Raw genomic sequence first — 18,103 nt, 5'->3', positions numbered from 1 at the left:
TCACGATTCGGATCGACCCATAGGATTTTCGCCGTTCTACCGACTATTTCGCTGTTCTACAGTGTTACATGCGCGTTTGTCGCCCATGCCCTTAAATCGGACTGCATCGACCCGAAAGGCTTCGGGTTAACCAAGTTTATCGACGGCAGTTCTCTGCCCTTCACTACCAAATCGTCTGCCCTTACTCCGTTATGGCTCGGCACCCAAACGATGAGGATTGTGCCATCCTCAGAGAAGGTGTTAATCTCCTTCTTACACAGCACGATTGATCGTGACCTTACCGTTCTGGTTGTTATTGCCCTTATGGCCATTCTACTGTCCGTAAAGATGTTCACACTCGACGTCCTCGCTTTAGTTCCACATCACCTCACGCATTCCGTGATCGCACGGATCTCTGCCTACAGGACGGTATTATTGTCTGGCAGTCTAAAATCGATCTCAATCCCTGGGTTCCCAATGTAGACTCCCAGGCTCACTCTTTCCCCCAGCTTTGATCCATCCATGAACCATGACCTTCCAGATTGCAATGCTCCGTCAATGTTCCGTCAATCCAAGACTGTGCTGCCGGCAGCATTGCCTCGCACTCGAACTCAAGTGTCGTCTCAGGCATCCGATCGGAAACCTCTTCCCTTCCTTCCAGGTTTCCTCTCGTTGCCTCGATTACACCACAATGGTATGAGCTCCTCCCATCCTCAATCCATTTGCCCATCGCCTTAAATCTCATAGCCGCAGTGGCTGCCTCACATTTAATCTGTATGTCAATGGGTCAGATATCTAGAATAGTCTCCAGTGCCATAGTGGACGTGGTCCTCGCTTCGCTAATGCCAAGACAACATGTTCAAAGCTGTTGTATTACCCTTACGTTGCACTTTTTATCCATCGAAGTCTACCAAACTAATGAGGCGTAAGTAAGTATTGGTCTGATCAGGCTCCTGTAGAGTCCGTGGACTATCCTCGGATTCAGGCCCCATTTCGATACTACGGCCCGGCCAGTCTACATAGTGGCCAACATCTATGAACCTTCTCAGTATGACTCTGGTTCTGACACTTCCATTTCAGTTTCCTGTCCAAGATCACACCTAAGAATTTGACCTTATTTGATATCGAAATCGTTTTATTAAGGAAACATGATGCATAAAATTGACTCAAATTGGTCTTCCTCTTGAATAGGCATATTTCAATCTTCCCTGGATTAACATTGAGACCCCTGGGTCTAGCCCAGTCATATGCCATCTGCATGACCCTTTCGTCTTTCTGCATAGCTGACTCGCATCCCTACCCCTGAAGTATTATAACGTCGTCAGCATTGCAGGCGGGTTCAAATCCCTCCTCAGTTAGCATCCGTAATAGGTTATGCCCGGCGAGCCCTATGCCACTTTCTTCCTTATATTTATGTCATCTAACATATGGTCCGCCCTCTCGGACGAGTGCTCCAGGTGGGGTTCGTCTGCGCCGGGAGCACCAGTCATCGGTCTTGCCTACGTGCCATTTGTCGAGCTACTAAACGCAGTAAATGGGATGGCCAGGGCGGCGTCGGTGGTGAGGTGAGACTCGGTGGATGATTGCCAGACAGCGAAGGCGCTATGGCCAGTCATCGACCAGAGGAGGACGATAAGAGGTCGATGAGTACCTTGACAGGGGTCATAACCGTACACTGCGGCATAAGCGGCATTGCGGCGCGCATGGGGATACCGCACAATGACTTCTGTAGGAGTTGCCTCTATTAGGATGAGGAGGAGACTATTGAGCACTTGCTGTGTTCCTGTCCGGGTCTGTAGAGACGTAGGCTCTCCTTTCTGGGGAGCCGTTTCTTCCGTGACCGGAGTAAACTTGTGAACGTACCTCTGGTATGTCTCCTGAGGTTTGTTGAGGGAACAAGATGGTTCCGACGGGGGGTGCCATAAGCTCCGGCGTAGGTAGATATGTGTTTGCGTAGGGACGGGCGGATCTTCCCCCCCCCCCTCGGGTTCTCACCTCCTCCTGTCTTTTCTTTTATCGTGAATAACCTCTTGTCCGAGGTCTCACCCTTGCTATCTCTTCCCTTTCTCCTTCTAGGGTACCACAATGGGCTAAACTGGCCTTCGTGTGAACTCTCCTTTGGCTGATAACCCATTTAACCTAAACTAGTCCACTTGGTACTGGTCTAAGTATTGAGTCAGTGTGTGGGCCGCAAATTGTGAAAGTCTTTTCATCGAACGATTTTTCTATTTTATGCACAACTTCCTGCAGTCTCCTGACAGTCTCCACCAACCTTCCCTTGACATAGGCAGCAGTTCACTGAATGTTCTACTCTTTATCATGGCATCCATAGTACGTTTCATGGTTTTGAGTAGAAAGGACGTAACGCTTGAAGGTTTGTGGGCCTTCGCATAACTTGCCTTGCCGGGCATGGGTATAAATAGCACCCTTACCACCCTGCCAGGCTTTCGGAGTATATGCAAGTCCTTGGCACGCTGTGAAAATATTAGCCAGATGAGGCGCCAGAGAGTCTGCCTCTTTCTGTAGTAACGCCGAAAATATGCCATCATGTCCGGGTGACTTAAGTGTTTGGAAGCTCCTTCAGGCTTCCTTTACCACAGATTCTGTAAAGATAAGCCTTCGATCAAGCTCATTATTCCAAGATACCTGTGTCTCCGTGAGTCCGTGAGTCCCGTCGTATCCGGTGGAAAATGCGTTTTCATCAAAAGCCTCAACATATCCTCCGTTGTCTCCGCTCTCACTCCCATGTCGTATACTTATGTTTCAGTTTGGACATGGGTTTATGAGAGAAACTTTTTCATCTTGGCGGAGTCATTGGTGCTATCGACCTTTTCGCAGAAAAGCTTTCAAGAGGCACGTTTCGCCGCTTGGAAAATCTTATTGGATGTACGGCGTGCTCTGTTGTAACGCCTGCGGTCCTCATTCCCAATGTTGTGCATCTCCTCGGTCATCTAGGGTTTTTCGTGGACTGATTTCCTTTCCAGAAGAGGACAACGATAATCGAAAGACCCCACTGTCGCAGTCGTAGTCTTCTTTGCATTTGCGACAATGTCTTCTATGCTTGCACAATCTACATTATCTTGCTCAAGTCTTCATCTGGTTAGTCTACCGAATTTTGTTCAGTTGGGTTTCAACTTATTAAAGAAGCTTATCGGATTTGAATCGATTAGATTTTTCGAACATATTGTCACATCTAAAACCTCCTTCCTTATCTTATTAACATTGCGGTGTTACCATTATTAAGGTCGTTAGTATTCAAGAATTCTGCACTATTTGGCCCCGCTTGGCGCCGCTTGGCCCCGCTTAGTCCCGCTTAGCCCCGCTTAGCCCCGTTTGGCGCCGCTTGGCGCCGCTTGGCCCCGCTTGGCCCCGCTTGGCCCCGCTTAGTCCCGCTTGGCACCGCTTAGCCTCGCTTATGTATGTTGGTACTACGAAATGTGGTGAGAGAGAGAGAGAGAGAGGCCAAATCGGATAAGAATTACACCCTCTTTTTTCTAAAAACAAAAGACTTAAGACACGAACTTCAACTGGAGCAATTCTATTAACAAAGGTAGCAGTGTTACCAATATTAAGGTCGTTAGTATTCAAGAATTCTGCACTGTTTGGCCCCCTTTGGCGCCGCTTGGCCCCGCTTAGCCCCGCTTATATATGTTGGTACTACGAAATGTGGTGAGATAGAGAGTGAAAGAACTACACCCTCTTTTTTCTAAAAACAAAAGACTTAAGACACGAACTTCAACTGGAGCAATTATATTAACAAAGGTAGCAGTGTTACCAATATTAAGGTCGTTAGTATTCAAGAATTCTGCACTGTTTGGCCCCCTTTGGCGGCGCTTGGCCCCGCTTAGCCCCGCTTATATATGTTGGTACTACGAAATGTGGTGAGAGAGAGAGAGAGAGAGGGAGAGATAGAGAGGCCAAATCGGATAAGAACTACACCCTCTTTTTTCTAAAAACAAAAGACTTAAGACACGAACTTCAACTGGAGCAATTCTATTAACAAAGGTAGCAATGTTACCAAAATTAAGGTCGTTAGTATTCAAGAATTCTGCACTGTTTGGCCCCCTTTGGCGCCGCTTGGCCCCGCTTAGCCCCGCTTGGCCCCGCTTATATATGTTGGCACTACGATATGTGGTGAGATAGAGAGAGAGAGAGTGAAAGTGAGAGAGAGAGAGGCCAAATCGGATAAGAACTACACCCTCTTTTTTCTGAAAACAAAAGACTTAAGACACGAACTTCAACTAGAGCAAGTCATTCTCGCCAATAAAAATATTTATATTGAAATTAGTCACTATTTACTACCATCAAACTCTGACCTAATAAAGGATATAACCAGCCCAATTTTGTGTGCAATGACACATACATGTATTCATGTAAAATGTCGTATTCGTTTTCTTTGAAATTTAACAATAAACAAATACGGCAGAAAAAAGTTGAATAACCGCTTAGCCGGCAGTTTTTTTTTTCGTTCACAATTTTTTGTTGATTTTTTTTTTTTTTTGCTGCTGCCTATTTCTCTGTCAACGATCATTTTCGCGTACCATGCCGTTTTTTGACGCTGCACGAGAGTCAATTGTTACTGTTGTAAGTCATATAATACTGTGAGCATTATGGCTGCTTGTTGCCCATGCGCATAAAATACTTGTTGATGCAATATGACTCTTATAGGAGATCTGTTAAAAACCAGTTTTTGTTTTACAATTTGGTCATAGTTGTTTGATTCTTTTTTTTTGGGGTGGCATCTTCCGCACCCACGAAAATCTAGTTCAATTAGGCTTAACTTGGAGGTATTTAAAGACTTTGTTATGTTAATGCAGTTTGTACAAATATTCTTATAGGATTTAAAAGTGTGTTTTTGAGAATGATCATTTTTATTAGCAGACGGACAGATAGTCGGACATGGTAAACTTAATTTAGGAAGTGATTTTAAGCCGATCAGTATATTAAACAACTGTTCAAAGTCTTTTGATTCGTAACATTTGAAAATCTGTCAAAATCGATAAAAAATTACTTCCGGCCACTCTACCGGCGACCCGATTGGACAGTCATAATTACAAATCAGGATTATAAGAGAAGCAGTCCAGATTATATGGACGAATATTGCAAGAACGGAAGGTATAGTATCCCCCAGCAAAAAGAAAAAAATCAATTAAATTTTCTAGAGATACAAAATGGCAATGAAATTCTGTTTTAAAGACATCTTTAAAATGTATTACATATAACTCTCTGTAAAGTATATCCCCCATACTTTGATGACAGGTATTAAAAGTAATTTTCCTATCCAAACTAAGGTGGTTTCTTATTACTTCTCTAACTTAACCCACCATCGATTCTTAAGAGTTCAACTGCAACAAATTATCGACATTTTGTTAAAACGAGTTTGATCGATCTATCCTTTTCTATAAAAAAAACTGTTAAAAGCCAATCGTTTAACTCCATTCCGTTGCACATTGAATGTTCTTTAAGCGGAAATGTGAGAGGCATTCGATCACAGGTTTATCTTAAATGTTAACCAGATCATTAATTATGGCCAAACCAAATACAGATAGACCAAAATGATGTGAACATGAATTGCCAAAAAGAGCCTTTTTGAAACTGCCAATACCCAAGGTCTTTGCACAAGACTTCTGTTATGGACCAAAAAGAGGAACACCATTGGTGAATCAAACTCAATACTCTGGCGACGATGAACCCCCCGAAAAACACTTAAAAAGTCAAAACGCAATGTTCTTTCGACATCGAATTGTTGTTTATATTTCATGAATTCACTTTTCATTTCGTTTCGAGTAAGAAGGCAAACAAGTTTTGGGAGGAGGTTTTCGCATCATACACTTAAACAATGATGGCCAGTCAGTCATTCACCCATTGGCGATCCACCCAAGTAGGTCACTATGTAAATAAGACCAAGATGTCAATGGCCGATAAAATTTCTGACTTTTTGTTGTTGTTGCGAGTTTAGCTTTTGGCTTAGCAAATAAGAGTAAATGAAAAGGATAGAGCATAAAAAAAAGTATGTGGCAAGAAGGAGGTTAGCTTTAATTTGCACTTTACCGTAGCGCAAGGTATTGAAAAAGGTCACAAAAATTCATAAAATTTCATGGAAATTTTGTCTTTAGAGAAAATTTCATGGAAATTTTGTCTTTAGAGAAAATTTCATGGAAATTTTGTCTTTAGAGAAAATTTCATGAAAATTTTGTCTTTAGAGAAAATTCTATGGAAAGTTTGCCTTTAGAGAAAATTTCATAGAAATTTTTTCTTTAAAGAAAATTTCATAGAAATTTTGTCCTTAAAGAAAATTTCATGGAAATTTTGTCTTTAGAGAAAATTTCATGGAAATTTTGTCTTAAGAGAAAATTTTATGAAAATTTTGTCTTTAGAGGAAATTTCATGTAAATTTTGTCTTTAGAGAAATTTCATGGAAATTTCGTCTTTAGAGAAAGTTTCATGGAAATTTTGTCTGTAGAGAAAATTTCATGGAAATTTTGTCTTTACAGAAAATTTCATGGAAATTTTGTCTAAGGAGGAAATTTTATTGAAATTTTATCTGTAGAGAAAATTTCAAGGAAATTTAGTCCTAAGAGAAAATCTCATGGAAATTTTGTCTTTAGAGAAAATTTCATGGATATTTTGTCTTCAGAGAAAATTTCATGGAAATTTTGCTTTCAGAGAAAATTTCATGCAAATTTTGTCTTTAGAGAAAATTTCATGGAAATTTTGTCTTTAGAGAAAATTTAATGGAAATTTTGTCTTTACAGAAAATTTCAGGTAATTTTGTCTATACAGAAAATTTCAGGTAATTTTGTCTTTAGAGAAAATTTCATGAAAATTTTGTCTTTAGAGAAAATTTCATGAAAATTTTGTCTTTAGAGAAAATTTCATGGAAATTTTGTCTTTAGAGAAAATTTAATGGAAATTTTGTCTTTAGAGAAAATTTCATGGAAATTTTGTCTTTAGAGAAAATTTCATGGAAATTTTGTCTTTAGAGAAAATTTCATGGAAATTTTGTCTTTAGAGAAAATTTCGTGGAAATTTTGTCTTTAGAGAAAATTTTAGGAAATTTTGTCTTTAGAGAAAATTTCATGAAAATTTTGTCTTTAGAGAAAATTTCATGAAAATTTTGTCTTTAGAGAAATTTATCATGGAAATTTTGTCTTTAGAGAAATTTTTCATGAAAATTTCAAGGAAATTTAGTCCTAAAAGAAAATTTCCATGAAATTTTGTCTTTGGAGAAAATTTTAGGAAATTTTGTCTTTGGAGAAAATTTCATGGAAATTTTGTCTTTGGAGAAAATTTCATCGAAATTTTGTCTTAAGAGAAAATTTCATAGAAAATTTCAAGAAAATTTCATTGAAATTTTGTCTTAAGAGGAAATTTTCATGGAAATTTTGTTTTTAGAGAAAATTTCATGGAAATTTTATGAAAATGTTTTCTTTAGAGAAAATTTTGTCTTTAGAGAAATTTTCATGGATATTTTATCTTTAGAGAAATTTTCATGGAAATTTTGTCTTTAGAGAAAAAGAAGGCCCTTGATCATTTAGCTTGATTGAGGTTGACTTGTATAAGACAGCACTCATTCATATGTGAGAAGTTTACCTCATTCCTTTATGGGAACATTTCCATTTATTGGGTGTAGGGGCCCCAAACTCTACTATCAAATACCTCTCACTTGAGTCCCATAGTGTAATGATTGATCAAAATTTTCTTTTGCCCGTATAATTAGATGGGGAGGTCCCCACAGGTAGGTCAGGGGATTTCCAAATTCGTGGTTCACCAGGAATTTGGATGCTCATTTTTTGTTTTTAGGTCACTATAGGTTAGGTTGAAAAGAGGGTGCGGATATTAATCCGCGCCATGCCACTATGGACATACACCTAAGCCAGTAATCGGCTTATTGCGCGCCCTAAATACTAAAAAGTAACCTCGAAAAAGAAAATCTATGTTAAGAATTCCGTGCAACTTACAAAATCTTTAACTATTTTCCAGACCACGCCCCGAATTGTGTCCCTATCTAAGTGCAAATGTCTGATACCGCAAAAGCCGGGCAATGACATATGAAATTCTCCAACATCTCATCATCCTCCCCACATGCCCTACACATGCTATCACTTGCCGCACCTATTTTGCATAAGTGAGCTCGTTGACAACAGTCTTCGGGCGTTCATTGCTAAATCGTCCGCTTTTTCATTCCTTCACACCCAAACGACGCGGATCGTGCCATTCTCAGAGAAGGCGTTAATCACCTTCTTACACTCCAAGACTGTACGTGACTTTACCGTCCTGGTTGCTATTGCCCTTATAGCCAGTTTACTGTCCGTAAAGATGTTCACACTCGATGTCCCCGCGTTAGCACCACACCACCTCACACATTCCGTGATGTTTCGGATCTTCGCCCGCAGGACCGTATTGTTGTCAGGCACTCTAAAACAAATCTCAGTTCGTGAGTTCTCAACGTAGACCCCCAGTCACACTCTGTTCTCTAACATGATCTTCCAGATGGCAATACCAATGTTCCGTCAATCCAAGACTGTGCCGCTGGCAGCATTGCCCAGCACTCGACCTCAAGTGTAGTCTAAGGTTTCCGATCGGAAACCTTTTCCATTCCTTTCAGGTTTCCTATCTGCGCCTCGATGGTATGAGCTGTTCCTATCCTCTATCCATTCTGCCATCGCCCTAAGTCTCGTAGCAGCAATGGCCTATGCCAAGTCAAATGTCCTCTGACCCTTTTATATTATTCTAACGTTGCACTTTTTCTATGTATTTCTATACATCGCAGTCCCCCAAACTACTGAGGCGTAAATAAGTATTGGTCTAATCACGTTCCTGTATAACCAGTGGACTATCCTCGGATTCAAGCCCCATTTCGAGCATATGGGTCGTCTATATTGTGGCCAACATCTGTGCGCCTTCTCAATACGCTTTTGAATGTGACACTTCAAATTCAGTTTCCAAGTTTCCAGTCCAAGATCACTCTTTTGTATTCGTCCTTGTCATATATCTAAATAGTTCTATTGAGGAAACGTGGTGCTTCAAATTGGCCCACCTTCGTCTTTCTGGTGAACAGGCAAATGTCAGTTTTCTCTGGGTTAAGGTTGGGACCCCTCGGTTTAGCCCAGTCGTATGCCATTTGTAAGACACTTTCGCCCAATCTGCAGTGCTGGTTCGGTTCTTAGAAATATTATAACATCGTCTTCGTAGCAGACGGGCTAAAATCCCTCCTCAGTCAGCATCCATAATAGGTTATTTATGATGGTCACCCATAGGAGTGGCGATAAATTGCACCCCTGTGGCGAGCCCTGTGCCACTTTCTCCCTTATATTTATGCCATGGGACACACAATTTATCCATCTTTTCCTTAGCAAATCTTTTATTTAGTCTCTAAGGACCGGGTCCACCCGGTACTGTGGATCAGTGTGTCGGTCCGCATATTGTTAAAAGCCCCCTCGATGTCAATGCATAGCGCCTATGTGTACGTCTTGGCATTGAAGGATTTCTTTATTTCATGTACAACTTCGGGCAGGGCAGTCTCCACCGACCTTCCTTTGACATAGACATGCTGTTTGACTGTGAGTAGTTCGCTGGATGTCCTACTCTTTATCTTGGTGTCCACAATAGGTTCCATGGTTTTGAGTAGAAATGACGAAAGGCTTATGGGTCTGTAGGCCTTTGGTGTCGCATAACTTGCCTTGCCGGGCTTGGGTATAAATAGCAACCTTGCCTCTTTCCAGGCTTTCGGAGTGTATGCACGCTGTGAAAATGTTGGCCAGACGAGGCGCCAGATAGTCTGCCTCTTTATGTAGTAACACCGGAAATATTCCATCAGTTCCGGGTGACTTAAATGGTTTGAAGCTCCTCAAGAATTCCTTCACCATAAATTCAGTAATTATAAGCCTTCGATCGGCCTCATTAGTTGAGTAGAAAGGACGTGGGTCTGTAGGACTTTGGTGTCGCATAACTTGCCTTGCCGGGCTTGGGTATAAACACTACCCTTGCCTCCTGCCAGGCTTTCAAAGTATATGAAAGTCCTAGGCACGCTATGAAAATGTTGGCCAGACAAGGCCGGAAATATTCCATCAGGTCCGGATGACTTAAATGAATTGAAGCTCCTCAAGGATTCCTTCACCAGAAATTCCGTTATTATAAATCTTCGATCAACGTCATTATTCTAAGATTCCAGTGTCTTCGCGATTCCGTCGTATCCTGTGGAAAATGGGTTTTCATCAAAAGCCTCAACATGTCCTCCATTGTCTCTGCTCTCACTCCCATGTCGTCTACTAAAGTTTCTGTTTGGACATGGGTTTTTGAGAGAGATTTTTTATCTTGGCGGCGTCATTAACGCTATCGATCTGTTCGCAGATAAGCTTCCAGGAGGCATGTTTTGTCGCTCTGGTAATCTTATTGTATTCCTTGAGCCGTGTGTAATACACAACCCAATAAACCTCCGCTTGTTTACGACGTGCTCTGTTGTACAGTCTTCGGACCTCTTTGCCAATATTGCGAATCTTCCCGGTCATCCAGGGTTTTTCTTGAGCTGATTTCCTTTCCCGAAGAGGACAACTATCTTCGAAAGATTTCAGTAGTGCAGTTGTAAACCTTTTGACATTGTCTTCAATGTCTTCTATGCTTGGACAATCTAAATTATCTTGACCAAGTCTTCTTCTGATTAGTGTCGGAGAGTCGAAAGACAGATAAAGTGATGCCATGTATGCTCCACCGTATCCATGTCTCAGTACTGTAATGACAAATAACGCAGGTCCTCGGCCGACTATCAGTGTTGCAAATGCAAATGCAAGTTTTTCCCATGAACATTCCACTAAGAAACTGGGGCAAACTTCTCACGTGCAGTCCGATTTAAGTTTATGCTCAATGATTTTATAGCCGTATTCGAACGGCGTGCCGCAGTGCGACACCTCTTTGGAGAGAAGTTTTTACTTGGCATAATACCTCACAAATGTTGCCAGCATTAGGAGGGGAAAACTATCGCTGAAAATTTTTTTCTAATGGTCTCGCCGGAATTTAAATACATGCGTTCAGCGTCAAAGGAGGACATGCTATCCTCTGCGCTACGGTGTTTAAATTCTTGATCGTCTTGATATTCCAAAACGATCTAGTTATGTCCTTCCGTCTGTCCGTCTGTCTACTGAAATCACGATCGAGATCAAGCGAATAAAGCTAGCCACTTAAAACTTTGCATATATACTTCTTATTGATGTAGGTCATTAAATATTGTAAATGGAACCCAGGCGTTCAGCGTCATAGGCGGACATGCTACGGTGGCCTCCAGCGTAGCGCAGTGTAGAATAATTGGTTGTTTATATGGTTCAGTTCAGAAACTTTGTTCCGGTACGTACATGGCTCCTGAATTAAGGCAATATGAAACTTGCCCTTGCTGAATTTCTCCATCAGAGCGTATGTAGCAGTCTCGCTCAGGTGGAGATATATCTGGATGACCTCAATCACAGGTCCTGGGCATCTTGGGTGTAGGTGATGGTCTCACCGTCTGTTTCTTTTAGACTGCATTGACTTTCAAAGTTGGTTGCACAAAAATGCACTTTGTAGCATTAACTTTGACAAAGCGCAATCATATTCATACTGCAGATTCGTACAATATTTGGGTATACTCCAAAAGTCGGGATTTTCCCATATTTTCCCCCAATAAAAGGGAGTCCCGACAGCCACAAAAATGCGGCATAAGCCACTCCCGACCATCTGGAAAGCCTATATAGTACCCGTACATGAGATTCGCTCGATTTTTGTTTTTGATTAATTTTTTTTAAATGTGAGGCTTAAAAATTCCTCTTCTGTTTAAAGGGCATTCGTATGAAAATCTTAAGATGAAATCCGGGCTTAGAATTCTTATATCCATTATCTGATGAGAACACTCTTGAAGGTTAAGCAGCGTCGATGATAAATTTCAAAACTATGTCTATGACATGTAAGATGCCCGTAAATCTTCCCGCTTATGGTATATATTAAGCCAATCTCATATGTTGTTGTCTCAACTTAAAATTCATTCATAGCAAAATTCATTCCCACAATTATCTTTTTTCTGCAAAGAACATCTAAATTTGCATTCTTGAAACCTGCTTTTATATTCGCCTCACATCACACGTCTTCGCAGAACAAAGATATCAGACTCAGTGGTTTGGCGAATTTGCAGACGTGTTCGTAGGGAAATGTCAATTGCCTCCAGACAACGGATGGTTCTGACAGCAGCAACAAGTCGATGCTTGTTATGTATTCATGATTCGTTTGTTATCACATCCCAAGAACATACCTTCGCAAACATGTATACCGTTGCGATCAATTTGAGTATGTACTTTAAATTATTGCTCTACAAATGTCCAATTGTTAATGATGTTGTTCATATCTTGTTATTTTTTGGACATGTTAGGAATGTTCAATTTGGAAAGATGTTTTGAATTTTATTTTTTTAGTAGAGTTCACCTTAGAAGTGATTGTTGAGTGATCAATGTGCGAATTATTGTTGTTTTTCACATACTTTAAATGTTTGGTTGTGTGAGTGTTTGAGTTAACTGATTACTATTAATATGTGAAGTTTACCTTTAGGCGCATGAGTAAATAACCATCATAAATTGTATGCTATGCTAGTAGGGATGCAGATGCGGAAACAATTATTAATATGCTGGGGTACGTTTTTATTGTTTGCTTGCTAGTTTGTATATTAGGGTTGGTATTATGTTCCTTTTTTCGTGCGGAAATCTGACAAACTCCATATAAAACCAGTAAGGAAGGCCAAAAGTCGGGCGGTGTCGACTGTATAATGCCCTGCACCTACCCTTTAAGTACAATGTGGGAGCTACATCCAACTCGGAACTAATTTTGATAGACCTCGGCGAATGTTTTCAGATGGGTTATTAAACAATCCCTGTCAAATTTCGAGCCAATATTTTCAAACTGTAATAACATTGGCTGACAAATGACAACATTATTGAAAATTACCCAAAATCTGACGAAAATTTATATGGGTACTATATCTATATGTAAATCTTAGCCGATTTCGAACAAACTTCTCAGATATTGTGGTAGTCGTCGGGGAAAAAATGTTGCAAATTTTTGGCAAGATTGGTTAATAAATGTGCCAAGCGCTGAAGATTCAGTAGTAGCCAGCCTTGAAATTAAAAAATCTCATTACCGGCTGGCTTCTCTATATATGGCACACGATTTAGAGATGATAGCCGAGATAAAGCCGGTTTTGGAGGGAAAAAGTGCCTAATTGTGGGAAGCGACTCTAGTGCATATCAGCAATTATGGGGAAAACCGGATATAAACTATAGGTGTGACTTGCTTATCGAATACATTATAAGTTGCAATTTGGCGATTTGTAATAAAGGGAATACACCGACCTTTATTACCAGGAACAAGCTGGAGGTTCTAGATGTTACCTATGTATCGGAAGATATAAGCGAAAGTAAATGCGATTGAGCAGTATTGGATGACCACAGTTTCTCTGATCATCGTTATCTTAGTTTCAGCCTTGGAGAGGATGCTGCATAAGTGGTCCCTCGGCTAAACAGAAGAAATGAGGATTGGGATACATTTTAGCACAAATTCTGCACGACTATCCCTTCTAAACCAGAAAGGGAAGTGAAAACTTTGGAGGACATAGATATAATGGTCAAGCGGATCACGGAGGAAGGCCCTGAATGACTCGCTTTTGTCAGCATGTCCTTGAGCTAAGCAGAAGAAATGCGGAATGGGACCAATTTCGGCACAGATCCCGCACGACTATCTCTTCTAGACCAGAAAAGGAAGTGAAAACTGCGAAGGTCGTAGACATAATAGTAAAGCGGATCAAGAAGGAAGGCCCTGAATGACTTGCTTGAGTCAGCATGTCCTTAAGCTAACCAGAAGAAATGCTGATTGGGATAAATTTCGGCACAGATCCTGCACGACTATCCCTTCTAGACCAAAAAAGGAAGTGGAAACTGCGTAGGACGTAGACATAATATTCAAGCGGATCAAGAAGGTAGGCCCTGAATGACTCGATTTTGACAGCATATCCTTGAGCTAAGTAGAAGAAATGCCGATTGGGATAAATTTCGCCACAGATCCTGCACGATTATCCCTTCTAGACCAGAAAAGGAAGGCCCTGAATGACTCGCTTGTATCAGCATGTCCTTAAGCTAAACAGATGAAATGTGGATTAGTATAGATTTCGGCACAGATCCTGCACGTCTATCCCTTCTAGACCATAGAGCCAAGCCAAGGTGCAAACAGGACCACCATAGCGGACTCCAGAACTGGTTGGTCTGAGGAAAAGTTGCAGAAAACTCTTCAACAGGGCGAAAATTACACGATTGAGACGTCTGTAAGGCTGAGCAAAGAAAATACAAGGACGAGCTGAGAAAGGCTTAAAACAAATCCTGAGTGAAATTCTGCAACTTCATGGAGGCCTCTAGGCTAAGGAAGATTCTATCGTCGAAACCTATTACGGTGGTTTCGTAATAGGTTTCGACATCAGAAAATTTATGGACATTGTCTAGTGAGGAAACATTGGAACTACTCACTGAAACACATTTCCCAGGAAACTCTCCAATGGACAACGTAGCGACAAAAGAGGTTGTCACTGGTATGCATTCGTTGGAGGTAATTGGGGAAATTGTGTCTATGTCGAAAGTCCCCTGGGCTATACAAAGTTTCGACTTCTTTAAGTCGAAATTGATGGGTCCTGATGATGAATCGCCGGATAAAATACAAGTTGTGTAAGATAGACTGGCTCCTTGGCTCATCCTATACTCTGCTGCACCACAAATCTATACCTCGTGTCATGAAATATAAATTCAGAGATTTTTTTATTCTTGTGACACCACTCTCAAGCCATCGAACATCCAATAAGGTGGTAATGTCAACTTTGTACTTGCTTTTACTTTTGCCAGTGTGAAAACTGCACCTTTTTTGTAGAGGGTTCGGATATTACATGTACAGATTCGCAAATCATGGTTCTTCGTCCATTTCCGGGGATTGTCAAAATTTTGTTTCTTATTTTTCTCTTTCTTCTCTTGTTTAAAGAATTTGGCAGTTTCTATAAGGCGTGTTACTAACCAAGCCATGTTTTTTATAACCTCCGCCATAGGATGGGAGTATAATTAGTTCGTCACTCCGCCCGTGAATTCTCGAAATATTAGTCAAAGACCCCCTAAAGTATATTCTTGATCGTCACTACTTTTTTAACCGATCTGTCTGTCAGCCCGACTGTGAAAGGCTAACTTTCGCACTTCTAGTCGCTCTTAAATTTGCAGAAATTTGGTTAGGATTCTAAATGAGCAAAATCGATCCATATTTATATAGAGCTCCCATAACAAACGATCTCCTGAATCTAATTCTTAAGCCTCTAGGAGGCGCAATTCTTATTAAATTGGGCTGAAATTTTGCGCGGTGACTTCTCCTGCGACCTCCCACAGCTATACCAAATTTAGTTTGAATCAATCCACAAAAGCTTCCTTTTGAAATGATCTTTAGATTTTACTTCTCGGGCCTATATAGGGCGGAGAGATTTTCTACGATCTTGTGGAATTTTGTACGATCCATGGGGATTTTTTGTAATGACTTCCCATTATCTTTTTTAACAGAAAGATTTCTACAGAGCGATTTTATAAAAATTATTTCTTCTTCAACGTAATTTGGCCTTAAGCATCAGTATTTCCGTTGAAATGTTTGTTTTTAAATCAAATTTGTCACTTACCTGTTTTTCTGCGGTGAGAACAAATTATTATTTTACTTCAATTATTCTTGGAAGTAATTATTAAGAGGTAAGAGATACTTTTAAACTCAAGTGCCTTTTGAGTCCAATGTCAATTAAATCACGTATCAATAACCACTCTTCATTGCTCTGAAAAGTGAATTAAAATAAGGTATTATGATCGTCAAAAATATGATCTTGAATTAATTGTTTTGAATTTAATTTTTTTTTTTGGCTACAAAAAATTCTTAAGTAGCATTAAAGCTAATAAACCTTCAATAATCTTGTATTAATGATCAGCATGAGTTTTAGCAAAAGAAACCATACAATTGATGGCTGTGCAATAGGCTGCTTATGGTGCTGAGGATGTTATCTATCAGTTCATGACAATTATGCTTTTGGCAATGTACATACAAATAATCTGTTAAGATCCACATCATAATCCATAGAATGTGGTTAAATGGTATCATCACTTCACAATCAATCTGAATTAATCGCTATTTTAAGTGAGTGAAACCATGAACTCTTTACTTTTGAAGATGTTTTGTTTATTTTATAGAGTCAAGAAAGTTCATAGGAACATAAGAGTGTGTCAATAAAAATATTGACTACAACTGAATGGTACTTAAAAATTCTGAATTTAGATTTAGAGTTAGTTGATATTATCCTTAAGTTGTAAAAACTTTTAAGAACAGAAAGAGTAGACGTTGTACTTATTCGGGGACAATGGACTTAAGTTTTATAGATTTAAACTTTCTTATACTTTACTTTATTTTAATTGGCCATGACAGAATATTTGTTCCACTAGCCGAACGTAGAAAAGCGTTCCAAGCGCCTCCATCTTCTGCGCTCATTCTCAAATCTCTGAAGCCAAGTTTCGAGGTGTCTCCCACAACTTGATCTTTCCATCGAGCTTTTGGTCTTCCCGGTTTGCGTGTATCATCGTGTTTGCCTTCAAAAGACTTCTTTGCTGGAGCTTCTTCATCTATTCTGATAACATGACCTAGCCAACCCAGCCGTTGTATTTTGATGCATGTAACTATGCTAGCGTCGTCATACTGCTCATACAGCTCGTGGTTCATACGTCGCCTATATTCTCCATTAACGCAAATTGGTTCATATATTTTACGAAGAACCTCTCTCTCAAATACTCCAAGCACTGCATCATCTGCTTTCGCAAGTACCCATGCTTCAGAACCATATAACAGCACCGGTAGTATCAGTGTCTTTTAGTGTGTAATCTTCGTCTATCGAGAGGTGGACTTGCTTCTAAACAGCTTATTTAGTCCAAAGTAGCATCTGTTTGCCAGTATTATTCTTCGCTTAATCTCAAAACTGGTGTCATTCGTTTCGGTTATGGCGGTGGCGAGGTAAATAAAGTTACTGTCTGTCTTAAAGTTGTGGTTCCCGACTTTCTCCATGTTCTTTATCTGCTCGGTTGTGCAAGGCTTTTTGGGAGTTGAGACCATCCATTTCGTCTTATCTCCATTTACTGGCAGATCCATTTTCACTGACTCTCATGCGATTCTCTCAAAGATAGCAATTAATATTGGGTCGCTCAAAAAGTAATTGCGGATTTTTTAAAAGAAAGTAAATGCATTTTTAATAAAACTTGGAATGAACTTTAATCAAAAATATAATTGCCATTTTGTTCGATAACCTTTTGCCATCTTCCTGCCAAATTTCCATTCCACGCTCATAGAACTTCTGGCCTTTATCTGCAAAAAACTGAACCAAGCGCGATTTTATAGCCTCATCATTGCCGAAAGTTTTACCACTTAAGGAGTTCTGCAAAGATCGAAATAAATGGTAATCTGAAGGTGCAAGGTCAGGGCTATATGGTGGATGCATCAAAAGTTCCCAGCCAAGCTCACTCAGTTTTTGGCGAGTGACCAAAGATGTGTGCGGTCTAGCGTTGTCCTGGTGGAATATGACACCTTTACGATTGACCAATTCTGGTCGCTTCTCCTTGATGGCTGTATTCAATTTGTCCAATTGTTGACAGTAAACATCCGAATTAATCGTTTGGTTCCTTGGAAGCAGCTCAAAATATACCACACCCTTCCAATCCCACCAAACAGACAGCATAACCTTCTTTTGGTGGATATCAGCCTTTGAAGTGGTTTGAGCTGGTTCACCATGCTTGGACCATGATCGTTTTCGACTAACGTTGTTGTAAACAATCCATTTTTCATCTCCAGTTATGATTCGTTTTAAAAACGGATTGAATTCATTGGGTTTAAGGTGCATATCACAAGCGTTGATTCGGTTTGTTAAATGAATTTCTTTCAATACATGTGGTACCCAAATATTAAGCTTTTTCATCAGTCCAAGACTTTTTATGTGATAATGAACGGTTAATTTTAATTCTCTCCTATCTCACGCTCAGATACATGACGATCCAATTCGATTAATGCTTTGATT

The sequence above is a fragment of the Stomoxys calcitrans genome, chromosome 5, assembly GCF_963082655.1.
Source record: "Stomoxys calcitrans chromosome 5, idStoCalc2.1, whole genome shotgun sequence".
Lineage (NCBI taxonomy): Eukaryota > Metazoa > Arthropoda > Insecta > Diptera > Muscidae > Stomoxys > Stomoxys calcitrans.
The sequence above is the reverse complement of the archived record's forward strand: the minus strand, read 5'-3'. Positions refer to the sequence as shown.